Here is a 13,804-nt window from a genome sequence, read left to right as displayed (position 1 = left end):
GATAATTAGAAGTTGCTAATTGATTTGGATACCACTAACGCCAGCCTTTCCCTTGGGAGTTGGCTAGGACTTGTGGAATCAAGTTGATTCATCCATTTGACTTTCCTCCATAGTTAGAGGTTAACGAAGTAGTAGCAATGGACAATTTGTAATCACAATAGAGGAGGATAACTAGGATAGGACTTCTAATTCTCATAACCTTGTCAAGAGCTTTTTATAGTTATTAGTTTATTTTCATTGCCATTTATGTTTCTTGACTAAAACTTCAAAATCCCAAAATACGACTCATAACCAATAACAAGAACACTTTGTTGCAATTCCTAGGGAGAACGACCCGAGGTTCAATACTTTGGTTTATAAATTTAGGGGTTTGTACTAGTGACAAACAAAATTTTGTATGAAAGGACTATTGTTGGTTTAGAAGCTATACTTGCAACGAGCTTTCATTTGTGAAATTCTAAACCGTCAAAAGTCCGATCATCAAAATGGCGCCGTTGCCGGGGAAGTGCAATGGTGTTGTGTTATTGGTTATTGTACATATGTGAATATTGTGAATAGTGTGCTTGTTTGATTTAGTAGATAGATTTTATCTCCTTGTTTTTGTGCTTTTTATTTTTGTCTTTGCTATTGATGAGCGGATAATTTATACGCTTTTTGGCATTGTTTTTAGGTAGTTTTTAGTATGATTTAGTTACCTTTTACTATGTTTTTATTAGTTTTTATGAAAAATTCACATTTCTAGACTTTACTATGAGTTTATGTGTTTTTCAGTGATTTCAGGTATTTTCTGGCTGAAATTTAGGGACCTAAGCAAAAATCTGATTTAAAGGCTAAAAAAGGACTGCAGATGCTGTTGGATTCTGACCTCCCTGCACTCGAAATAGGTTTTCTGGAGCTACAGAAACCCAATTGGCGCGCTCTCAATTGCCAACATGATTGTCAAGGTTGGGCCATTTGCCTTTCCCACTGACTTTGTGGTGCTGGAAATGGAGGAGCACAAAAGTGCAACTCTCATTCTAGGAAGACCCTTCCTAGCAACTGGACGAACCCTCATTGATGTCCAAAAAGGGGAGGTGACCTTAAGAGTCAATGAGGACGAGTTCAAGCTGAATGCTGTTGAGACAATGAAGCATCTAGACACATCAAAAGACTGCATGCGTGTTGATATTATTGACTCCCTGGTAGAGGAGATCAACATGGCTAAGAGTCTCGAATTAGAGCTAGAAGATATCTTTAAAGATGTCCAGCCTGATCTGGAGGAATCAGAGGAAATACCCAGCCTGATCTGGAGGAATCTTTAAAGAGCCTCTGAAATTTCCTCAGGAAGAGGAGAAACCTCCTAAACCCGAGCTCAAACCACTACCGTCATCCCTGAAATACGCATTTCTGGGAGAAGGTGACACTTTTTCGGTGATCATAAGCTCTACTTTATATCCACAGGAAGAGAAAGCACTACTTCAAGTGCTAAGGACACACAAGGCAGCTCTTGGGTGGTCCATAAGTGATCTTAAAGGCATCAGCCTAGCAAGATTCATGCACAAGATCCTATTGGAGGACGATGCTAAGCCAGTGGTTCAACCACAGAGGCGGCTAAATCTAGCCATGAAGGAGGTGGTGCAGAAAGAGGTCACCAAGTTACTGGAGGCTGGGATTATTTATCCTATTTCTGATAGACTATGGGTGAGCCCTGTCCAAGTTGTCCCCAAGAAGGGAGGCATGACAGTGGTTCATAATGAAAAAAATGAACTAGTTCCTACAAGAACAGTTACAGGGTGGCGTATGTGTATTGATTACAGAATGCTCAATACAGCCACCAGGAAGGATCACTTTCCTTTATCATTCATAGACCAGATGCTAGAAAGACTAGCAGGTCATAAATACTACTGCTTTTTGGATGGCTATTCAGGTTATAACCAAATTGCAGTAGATCCTCAGGACTAAGAGAAAATAACATTCACATGTCCTTCTGGAGTGTTTGCCTATAGAAGGATGCCTTTTGGTCTGTGCAATGCACTTGCAACCTTTCAGAGGTGCATGCTCTCTATCTTCTCTGATATGGTAGAGAAATTTCTGAAAGTCTTCATGGATGACTTTTCAGTATTTGGAGATTCATTCAGCTCCTGCCTTGACCATTTAGCACTTGTTCTAAAAAGATGCCAAGAGACTAACCTAGTTTTAAACTGGGAAAAATGTCACTTTATGGTGACTGAAGGAATTGTCCTTAGGCATAAAATTTCAAATAAGGGAATAGAAGTGGATCAAGCTAAAGTGGAAGTAATTGAAAAATTACAACCACCTGCCAATGTTAAGGCAATCAGAAGCTTTCTGGGGCATGCAGGATTCTATTGGAGGTTTATAAAGGATTTTTCAAAAATTGCAAAACCTCTGAGCAATCTACTAGTTGCTGACACGCAATTTGTGTTTGACACAGAGTGTCTGCAGGCGTTTGAAACTCTGAAGCTAAGCTGGTCACAATACTAGTTATTTCTGCACCAGACTGGACATTACCATTTGAACTAATGTGTGATGCCAGTGACCATGCCATTGGTGCAGTACTGGGAAAGAGGCATAACAAGCTTCTGCATGTCATTTATTATGCTAGCCGTGTTTTAAATGATGCCCAAAAAAATTACACAACCACGGAAAAAGAATTGCTTGCAGTGGTTTATGCCATTGACAAGTTTAGATCATACTTAGTAGGATCAAAAGAGATTGTGTACACTGACCATGCTGCTCTTAAACATCTACTTACAAAGCAGCATTCAAAACCCAGGCTCATAAGATGGGTGTTGCTTCTACAAGAGTTTGATATAGAAATAAGAGACAGAAAAGGGATAGAGAACCGAGTGGCCGATCATCTATCCCGGATAGAGCCAGTAGAAGGGACGTCTTTTCCCTCTATTGAGATCTTTGAAACCTTTCCGGATGAGCAACTGTTTACCATTCAGGAAACACCATGGTTTGTAGACATTGCAAACTATAAAGCTGCAAGATTCATACCCAAGGAGTACAGCAGGCAACAAACGAAAAAATTAATTACTGATGCAAAGTACTACCTGTGGTATGAACCATATCTTTTTAAGCTATGTGCAGACGGAATAATCTGTAAGTGTGTGCCTAGAGAAGAAGCATAGAAGATCCTATGGCATTGTCATGGATCACAATATGGAGGACATTTCAAAGGTGAGCGAACAGCCACAAAAGTCCTCCAATGTGGCTTCTACTAGCCCACTCCCTATAAAGACTCCCGAGAGTTTTTGCGTAACTGTGACAGCTGCCAGAGAGCTGGTAATATGCCTCATAGTTACGCCATGCCTCAGCAAGGGATCTTAGAGATTGAGTTGTTTGACGTATGGGGTATTGACTTCATGGGGCCTTTCCCACCATCATACTCAAACACTTATATTTTAGTGGCAGTCGACTATGTATCCAAATGGGTAGAGGCCATTGCAACACCCGCCAATGATACTAAGACAGTGCTGACGTTCCTCCAGAAACATATCTTCAGCAGGTTTGGTGTCCCTAGAGCACTAATCAGTAATGGGGGCACTCACTTCTGCAACAAACAGCTTTACTCTGCTATGGTCCGATATGAGATTAGCCACAAGGTGGCAACTCCATATCATCCACAGACAAATGTGCAAGCTGAAGTCTCTAATAGAGAACTAAAAAGAATTCTGGAACGGACTGTAAGTACCCGTAGAAAGGATTGGGCAAGAAACTTGGATGATGCCCTGTGGGCATACAGAACAGCATTCAAGACTCCTACAGGGACCTCTCCATACCAGCTTGTGTATGGTAAGGCCTGTCATTTGCCCGTGGAACTGGAGCATAAGGCCTACTGGGCAACCAGATTCCTAAACTTTGATGCTAAATTAGCTGGAGAAAAAAGAGTGCTCCAGCTGAATGAGCTAGAGGAATTCAGACTCACTGCTTTCGAAAATTCTAAGCTCTACAAAGAGAAAGCAAAAAGGTGGCATGATAGAAAGCTGTCATCTAGAGTCTTTGAACCAGGACAGAAAGTTCTGCTATTTAACTCTAGGCTCAGATTATTCCCCGGGAAACTGAAATCCCGTTGGAGGGGACCATATGTGATTACAAGTGTGTCATCATATGGCTCTGTGGAGCTTCATGACATTGATTCTAATAAGAGGTTCATTGTTAATGGACAGAGAGTCAAGCATTATCTTGAAGGCAATGTTGAGCAAGAATGCTCAAAACTGAGACTAGATTAAAAGCTCAGTAAGGTCCAGCTAAAGACAATAAAGAAGCGCTTATTGGGAGGCAACCCAATCTTATTTATCTATGTTAATTACTTTTTCATTTCATTTTCCATTATTATTTTATGTTTTCTTTAGGTTGATGATCATGTGAAGTCACAAAAATAACTGAAAAATCAAAAACAGAATGAAAAATAGCACACCCTGGAGGATAAGCGTACTGGCATTTAAACGCTAGTAAGAAGCATCAAACTGGCGTTTAACGCCAGAAAGAAGCATCAAGCTGGCGTTAAACGCCAGAAACAAGCACCAGACTGGTGTTTAACGCCAGAACAGAGCATCAAGTTGGCGTTTAACACCAAGAAAGGGAGAAAAGCTGGCGTTTAACACCAGAAACAAGCAACACTCTGGCGTTAAACACCAAGATTGCACTCTAAGGGCATTTTGCACGCCTAAATGGAGCAATGATGATAAGTCCTTGACCCCTCAGGATCTGTGGACCCCACAGGATCCCCACCTACCCCACCTCTTTTTTTCTCCTCTTCACACCTTTCCATAACACTCTTCCCCAAAATAACCTCCATTAATCACATCCATCTCCCTCCCAAACCCAACCCCTATTACAAGAATTCTCTCTCCACTCCACTCCTATATTAGCCCCTCATCATTCCTTCCTTTTTACACATCATAACCATATAAAGCTCCCCCTGGCTGAACTAACACTACCCTCCATCTCCTCTATTTCTTCTTCTTCTAACCCCTTCTCTCTTCTTTTGCTCGAGGACGAGCAAACCTTTTAAGTTTGGTGTGGTAAAAGTATTGCTTTTTATTTTTCCATAACCATTAATGGCACCTAAGCCCACTCATGGACCTCAACAAGAGCATGAGAAAATTCCTCATCATGAAATCCCTGAGATGCCTCAAGGGATGCACTTTTCTCCACAAAACTATTGGGAGCAAATTAACACCTCCCTAGGAGAATTAAGTTCCAACATGGGATAACTAAGGGTGGAGCAACAAAGGCAAGGAAGAGACATAGAGGAGCTCAAGAGCACTATTGGTTCTTCAAGAGGAAGAAGACGCCACCCTCACTAAGGTGGACCCGTTCCTTAATCTCCTTGTCTATTTATTTTTTTCTGTTTTCATTCTTTATGCTTTATTTTTATTTTTGTGTCTTCATTACATGATCATTAGTGTCTAGTAACTATGCCTTAAAGCTATGAGTGTCCTATGAATCCATCACCTCTCTTAAATGAAAAATGTTCTAAAAACAAAAGAACAAGAAGTACATGATTTCGAATTCATCCTTGAAATTAGTTTAATTATATTGATGTGGTGACAATACTTTTTGTTTTCTGAATAAATGCTTGAACAGTGTATATTTTTGAATTTGTTGTTTATGAATGTTAAATTTGTTGGCTCTTGAAAGAATGATGAAAAGAGAAATGTTATTGATAATCTAAAAAATCATAAAATTGATTCTTGAAGCAAGAAAAAGCAGCGAAGAACAAGGCTTGCGAAAAAAAATGGCGAAAATAAAAGGAAACAAAAGAAAAAAAAGAAGAAGAAAAAGCAAGCAGAAAAAGCTAAAAGCTCTTTAAACCAAAAGGCAAGAGCAAAAAGCCCGTAACCCTTTAAACCAAAAGAAAAGGGTAAAAAGGATCCAAGGCTTTGAGCATCAGTGGATATGAGGGCCCAAAGGAATAAAATCCTGGCCTAAGCGGCTAAACGAAGCTGTCCCTAACCATGTGCTTGTGGCGTGAAGGTGTCAAGTAAAAAGCTTGAGACTGAGCTGTTAAATTCGTGATCCAAAGCAAAAAAAAAAAAGAGTGTGCTTAAGAACTCTGGACACCTCTAATTGGGGACTTTAGCAAAGCTAAGTCACAATCTGAAAAGGTTCACCCAGTTACGTGTCTGTGGCATTTATGTATCCGGTGGTAATACTGGAAAACAAAGTGCTTAGGGCCACGGCCAAGACTCAAAAAGTAGCTGTGTTCAAGAATCAACATACTGAACTAGGAGAATCAATAACACTATCCAAATTCTGAGTTCCTATAGATGCCAATCATTCTGAACTTCAAAGGATAAAGTGAGATGCCAAAACTGTTCAGAGGCAAAAAGCTACTAGTCCTGCTCATCTAATTGGAGCTAAGTTTCATTGATATTTTGAAATTTATAGTATATTCTCTTCTTTTTATCCTATTCGATTTTCTGTTGCTTGGGGACAAGCAACAATTTAAGTTTGGTGTTGTGATGAGCGAATAATTTATACGCTTTTTGGCATTGTTTTTAGGTAGTTTTTAGTATGATTTAGTTAGTTTTTACTATGTTTTTATTAGTTTTTATGAAAAATTCATATTTTTGGACTTTACTATGAGTTTGTGTGTTTTTCTGTGATTTCAGGTATTTTCTGGCTGAAATTGAGGGACCTGAGCAAAAATCTAATTCAGAGGCTAAAAAAGGACTGCAGATGTTGTTGGATTTTGACCTCCCTGCACTCGAAATGAATTTTCTGGAGCTACAGAAACCCAATTGGCGTGCTCTCAATTGCATTGGAAAGTAGACATCCAGGGCTTTCCGGAAATATATAAAAGTCCATACTTTACCCGAGTTTTGACGATGCAAACTGGCGTTCAAACCCCAACTTCGTGCCCTATTCTAAAGTTAAACGCCAGAAACAGGCTGCAACCTGGCGTTTAACTCCAAGAGAAGCCTCTACACGTGTAAAGCTCAGTGCTCAGCCCAAGCACACACCATGTGGGCCCCGGAAGTGGATTTCTGCACTATCTGCACTTTGTTACTTATTTTCTGTAACCCTAGCTACTAGTTTAGTATAAAAACAACTTTTAGAGACTTACTATAGACCTCATGACATTTTTATACTTCACATTGTATTTCTGGCGGCATGAGTCTCTAAACCCCATGATTGGGGGTGAGGAGCTCTGCTGTGTTTTGATGAATTAATGCAATTACTACTGTTTTTCATTCAATCATGCTTGTTTTTATTCTAAGATATTCACTCGCACTTTACCCAGATGAATGTGATGATCCGTGACACTCATCATCATTCTCACCTATGAACGCGTACCTGACAACCACCTCCGTTCTATCTGCACTAGCTTGAGTGTGTATCTCTTAGCCTCCTGGTTCATGATCAAAGTCTTTGTGGTATAGGCTAGAATTATTGGCAGCCATTCCTGAGATCCGGAAAGTCTAAACCTTGTCTGTGGTATTCCGAGTAGGATTTGGGAAGGGATGACTGTGACGAGCTTCAAACTCGCGAGTGTTGGGCGTAGTGACAGATGCAAAAGAATCAACGGATTCTATACCAACATGAGTGAGAACCGACAGATGATTAGCCGTGCGGTGACAGCGCATTTGGACCATTTTCAATGAGAGGATGGATGGTAGCCATTGACAACGGTGATCCACCAACATACAGCTTGCCTTGGAAGAAGACCTGCGTGCGTGAAGAAGAAGACAGTAGGAAAGCTGATGAGCGGATAATTTATACGCTTTTTGGCATTGTTTTTAGTATGATTTTAGTAGAATCTGGTTACTTTTAGGGATGTTTTCATTAGTTTTTATGTTAAATTCACATTTCTGGACTTTACTATGAGTTTGTGTGTTTTTCTGTGATTTCAGGTATTTTCTGGCTGAAATTGAGTGACTTGAGCAAAAATCAGATTCAGAGGTTGAAGAAGGACTACTGATACTGTTGGATTCTGACCTCCCTGCACTCAAAGTGGATTTTCTGGAGCTACAGAACTCAAAATGGCGCGCTTCCAATTGCGTGGGAAAGTAGACATCCAGGGCTTTCCAGCAATATATAATAGTCCATACTTTGGCCGAGTTTAGATGACGCAAAAGGGCGTTGAACGCCAGTTCTACGCTGCAGTCTGGAGATAAACGCCAGAAACACGTCACGAACCAGTGTTGAACGCCAAAAACACGTTACAACCTGGCGTTCAACTCCAAGAATGACCTCTCCACGTGTAAACTTCAAGCTCAGCCCAAGCACACACCAAGTAGGCCCCGGAAGTGGATTTATGCATCAATTACTTAATTCTGTAAACCCTAGTAGCTAGTTTATTATAAATAGAACTTTTTACTATTGTATTAGACATCCTGGATTGTATTTTTGATACTGTGATCACGTTTTGAGGGCTGGCCATTCGGCCATGCCTGGACCTTTCACTTATGTATTTTCATACGGTAGAGTTTCTGCACTCCAAAGATTAAGGTGTGGAGCTCTGCTGTTCCTCAAAGATTAATGCAAAGTACTACTATTTTTCTATTCAATTCAACTTATTCCGCTTCTAAGATATTCATTCGCATTTCAACCTGAATGTGATGAACGTGACAATCATCATCATTCCCCCATGAACGCGTGCCTGACAACCACTTCCGTTCCACCTTAGATTGAATGAGTATCTCTTGGATCTCTTAATCAGAATCTTCGTGGTATAAGCTAGATTGATGGCGGCATTCATGAGAGTCCGGAAAGTCTAAACCTTGTCTGTGGTATTCCGAGTAGGACTCTGGGATTGAATGACTGTGACGAACTTCAAACTCGCGAGTGCTGGGCGTAGTGACAGACGCAAAAGGAGGGTGAATCCTATTCTAGTATGATCGAGAACCTCAGATGATTAGCCGTGCTGTGACAGAGCATTTGGACCATTTTCACAAGAGGATAGGATGTAGCCATTGACAAGGGTGATGCCTCCAGACGATTAGCCATGCAGTGACAGCGCATCGGACCATTTTCCAGAGAGGATAAAAAGTAGCCATTGACAACGGTGATGTCCTTACATAAATCCAGCCATGGAAAGGAGTAAGACTGATTGGATGAAGACAGCAGGAAAGCAGAGGTTCAGAGGAACGAAAGCATCTCTATACGCTTATCTGAAATTCTCACCAATGATATACAAAAGTCTTTCTATCCTTATTTTCTATCTATTTATTATTTATGTTCGAAAACTCCATAACTATTTTATATCCGCCTGGCTGAGATTTACAAGGTGACCATAGCTTGCTTCATACCAACAATCTCCGTGGGATCGACCCTTACTCACGTAAGGTTTATTACTTGGACGACCCAGTGCACTTGCTGGTCAGTTGTATCGAAGTTGTGAATGAAAAACGATTTATTAAGATGTGCGTACCAAGTTTTTGGCGCCGTTGCCTGAGATCACAATTTCATGCACCAAGTTTTTGGCGCCGTTGCCGGGGATTGCGAGTTTGGACAACTGACGGTTCATCTTGTTGCTTAGATTGGGTAATTTTCTTCTTATTTTCAAAAATTTTTCAAAAAAAAAAAATTTTTTTCAAAAACCTTTCAAAAATTTCTCATTTGTTTTCGAAAAAAAAAATTTTTAAAATAAATGTTTTCTAAAATATATTTTTCTTCAGAATTTTTACGAATGAATTCTAGAGTTTCATGAAGCATGTTGAAGCCTGGCTGGCTGTAAAGCCATGTCCAAATTCCTTTGGACTGAGGATTCAACTAATCACTTCAATGCATGTAATAGCATACTAAAGCTTGGCTGGCTATTAAGCCATGCCTAACCCTCAGATTGGAGCTTTAGACTAAAGAGCACAAGATTCCTGGAATTCATATTAAAAATTTTGGAATCCTTATTTTTCTTTTTCACATTAATTTTCGAAAAATCCAAAAAAAAATTAATAAAATCATAAAAATAAAAAATATTTCATGTTTCTTGTTTGAGTCTTGAGTCAAGTTGAAAGTTTGGTGTCAATTGCATATTCATCTTTCATTTTTCGAAAAATTAATGCATTCATAGTGTTCTTCATGATCTTCAAGTTGTTCTTGGTAAGTCTTCTTGTTTGATCTTGATGTTTTCATGTTTTGTGTCTTTTCTTGTTTTTCATATGCATTCTTGCATTCATAGTGACTATACATGAAAAATTTTTAAGTTTGGTGTCTTGCATGCTTTCTTTGCATTAAAAATTTTTCAAAAATAAGTTCTTGATGTTCATCTTGACATTCAAAGTGTTCTTGGTGTTCATCTTGACATTCATAGCATTCTTGCATGCATTCATTGTTTTGATCCAAAATTTTCATGCATTGAGTCTTTTTCATGTTTTTCCCTCTCATCATAAAAAAATTCAAAAAAATCAAAAAAATATCTTTCCCTTTTTCACTCATAAATTTCGAAAATTTGAGTTGACTTTTTCAAAACTTTTTAAAATCTAGTTGTTTTTATGAGTCAAATCAAATTTTCAATTTAAAAATTTTATCTTTTTCAAAATCTTTTTCAAAAATCAAATCTATTTCATTTTTCTTACTTATTTTTGAAAATTTTTAAAATATTTTTCAAAAATCTTTTTCTTATCTTTATCTCCTAATTTTCGAAAATAACATCATCAATTAATGTTTTGATTCAAAAATTTCAAGTTTGTTACTTGCTTGTTAAGAAAGATTCAAACTTTGAGTTCTAGAATCATATTTTGTGATTTTAAAAATCAAATCTTTTTCAAAACTAATTTCAATCATATCTTTTCAAAAATGTCTTTCTATCTTATCTTTTTCAAAATCATATCTTTTTCAAAAATTTGATTTTAAAATATCTTTTCTAACTTCTTATCTTCTTATCTTTTCAAAATTGATTTTCAAATTTGTTTCAACTAACTAACTAACTTTTTGTTTGTTTCTTATCTTTTTCAAAACTACCTAACTAACTCTCTCTCTCTAATTTTCGAAAATATCTTCCCGCTTTTTCAAAATTTCTTTTTAATTAACTAATTATTTTAATTTTTGATTTTAATTTTTGAAAAATTACTAACCTTTTTCAAAAACTATTTTCGAAAATCACTAACTCTTTTTCAAAAATAATTTTCAAAAATTCTCCTTCTCTCTCATCTCCTTCTATTTATTTATTCTTCTACTCACACAAGGGAACCTCTATACCTGTGGTAAAAAGGATCCCTATTATTATTTTTCTGTCCTTCTTTTTCATATGAGCAGGAGCAAAGACAAGAACATTCTTGTTGAAGCAGATCCAGAACCTGAAAGGACTCTGAAGAGGAAACTAAGAGAAGCTAAATTACAACAATCCAGCAAGCACCTTTCAGAAATTTTCGAACAAGAAGAGGAGATGGCAGCCGAAAATAATAATAATGCAAGGAGGATGCTTGGTGACTTTACTGCACCTAATTCCAATTTACATGGAAGAAGCATCTCCATTCTTGCCATTGGAGCAAACAATTTTGAGCTGAAACCTCAATTAGTTTCTCTGATGCAGCAGAACTGCAAGTTTCATGGACTTTCATCTGAAGATCCTTTTCAGTTCTTAACTGAATTCTTGCAGATATGTGATACTGTTAAGACTAATGGAGTAGATCCTGAAGTCTACAGGCTCATGCTTTTCCCTTTTGCTGTAAGAGACAAAGCTAGAGTATGGTTGGACTCTCAACCTAAGGATAGCCTGAACTTTTGGGATAAGCTGGTCAAGGCTTTCTTAGCCAAGTTCTTTCCTCCTCAAAAGCTGAGTAAGCTTAGAGTGGATGTTCAAACCTTCAGACAGAAAGAAGGTGAATCCCTCTATGAAGCTTGGGAGAGATACAAAGAACTGACCAAAAAGTGTCCTTCTGACATGCTTTCAGAATGGACCATCCTGGACATATTCTATGATGGTCTGTCTGAATTAGCTAAGATGTCATTGGATACCTCTGTAGGTGGATCCATTCACTTAAAGAAAACACCTACAGAAGCTCAAGAACTCATTTACATGGTTTCTAATAACCAGTTCATGTACACTTCTGAGAGGAATCCTGTGAGTAATGGGACGCTGTTGAGCGGATAATTTATACGCTTTTTGGGATTGTTTTTAGTATGTTTTTAGTAGAATCTAGTTACTTTTAGGGATGTTTTCATTAGTTTTTATGTTAAATTCACATTTCTGGACTTTACTATGAGTTTGTGTGTTTTTCTGTGATTTCAGGTATTTTATGGCTGAAATTGAGGGACTTGAGCAAAAATCAGATTCAGAGGTTGAAGAAGGACTGCTGATGCTGTTGGATTCTGACCTCCCTACACTCAAAGTGGATTTTCTGGAGCTACAGAACTCAAAATGGCGCTCTTCTAATTGCGTTCGAAAGCAGACATTCAGGGCTTTCCAGCAATGTATAATAGTCTATACTTTGGCCGCGTTTAGACGACGTAAAAGGGCGTTGAACACCAGTTCTATGCAGCTGTCTGAAGTTAAACCCCAGAAACAAGTCACAAACCAGAGTTGAATGCCAGAAATACGTTACAACCTGCAGAAAGAGCCTCTGCACGTGTAACATTCAAGCTCAGCCCAAGCACACACCAAGTGGGCCCCGGAAGTGGATTTATGCATCAATTACTTACTTCTGTAAACCCTAGTAACTAGTTTAGTATAAATAGGACTGTTTACTATTGTATTAGACATCTTTTGATAATCTTTAGATGCCTGGTTCTTAGATTATGAGGACTGGCCATTCGGCCATGCTTGGACCTTTCACTTATGTATTTTCAACAGTAGAGTTTCTACATTCCATAGATTATGGTGTGGAGCTCTGCTGTTCCTCAAAGATTAATGCAAAGTACTACTGTTTTTCTATTCAATTCAACTTATTTCGCTTCTAAGATATTCATTCGCACTTCAATATGATAGATGTGATGATCGTGACAGTCATCATCATTCTCAACTTATGAGCGCGTGCCTGACAACCACTTCCGTTCTACCTTAGATTGAATGGATATCTCTTGGATATCTAATACAGGGGACCGAGTCCGAGTTATTAGTGTCTTCGTGGTATAAGCTAGAACCCATGGATGGCCATTCCTGAGATCTGGAAAGTCTAAACCTTGTCTGTGGTATTCCGAGTAGGATCTGGGAAGGGATGGCTGTGACGAGCTTTAAACTCGCGAGTGCTGGGCGTAGTGACAGACGCAAAAGGATCAATGGATCCTATTCCAGTATAATCGAGAACTTCAGATGATTAGTCGTGCCGTGACAGAGCATTTGGACCTTTTTCGCAAGAGGATGGGATGTAGCCATTGACAACGGTGATGCCCTTACAGAAAGCTTGCCATGGAAAGGAGTAAGACTGATTGGATGAAGACAGCGGGAAAGCAGAGATTCAGAGGAACGAAAGCATCTCTATACGCTTATCTGAAATTCTCACCAATGAATTACATAAGTGTTTCTATCCTTATTTTCTATCTATTTATTATTTATGTTCGAAAACTCCATAACTATTTTATATCCGCCTGACTGAGATTTACAAGGTGACTATAGCTTGCTTCAAGCCGACAATCTCCGTGGGATCAACCCTTACTCACGTAAGGTTTATTACTTGGACGACCCAGTGCACTTGCTGGTTAGTTGTATCGAAGTTGTGAATGAAAAACAATTTATTAAGACATGCGTACAGAGTTTCTGGCACCGTTGCCTGAGATCACAATTTCGTGCACCAAGTTTTTGGCTCCGTTGCCGGGGATTGTTCGAGTTTGGACAACTGACGGTTCATCTTGTTGCTCAGATTAGGTAATTTTCTTTTTGTTTTCTTTTAAAAAATTTTTCAAAAACCTTTCA

The 13,804-nt window shown here is 38.6% G+C and overlaps 1 non-coding gene across 1 annotated transcript; it reads right to left on the bottom strand.

Moving 5' to 3' along the window:
- Positions 1 to 11,734: 11,734 nt before the first annotated feature.
- On the bottom strand, positions 11,735 to 11,842 carry LOC148545469 (small nucleolar RNA R71). Its single transcript, XR_015902080.1, has one exon. It is a non-coding gene; the product is annotated as a small nucleolar RNA R71 (small nucleolar RNA).
- Between the last annotated feature and the right edge of the window lie 1,962 nt (positions 11,843 to 13,804).

The sequence above is a fragment of the Arachis ipaensis genome, chromosome B9 (genome assembly GCF_059453495.1).
Source record: "Arachis ipaensis isolate K30076 ecotype BB chromosome B9, ASM5945349v1, whole genome shotgun sequence".
In the NCBI taxonomy this organism is placed as follows: domain Eukaryota; kingdom Viridiplantae; phylum Streptophyta; class Magnoliopsida; order Fabales; family Fabaceae; genus Arachis; species Arachis ipaensis.
Note: the sequence above shows the minus strand (reverse complement) of the source record. Positions and strands in the feature narration are given on the sequence as shown.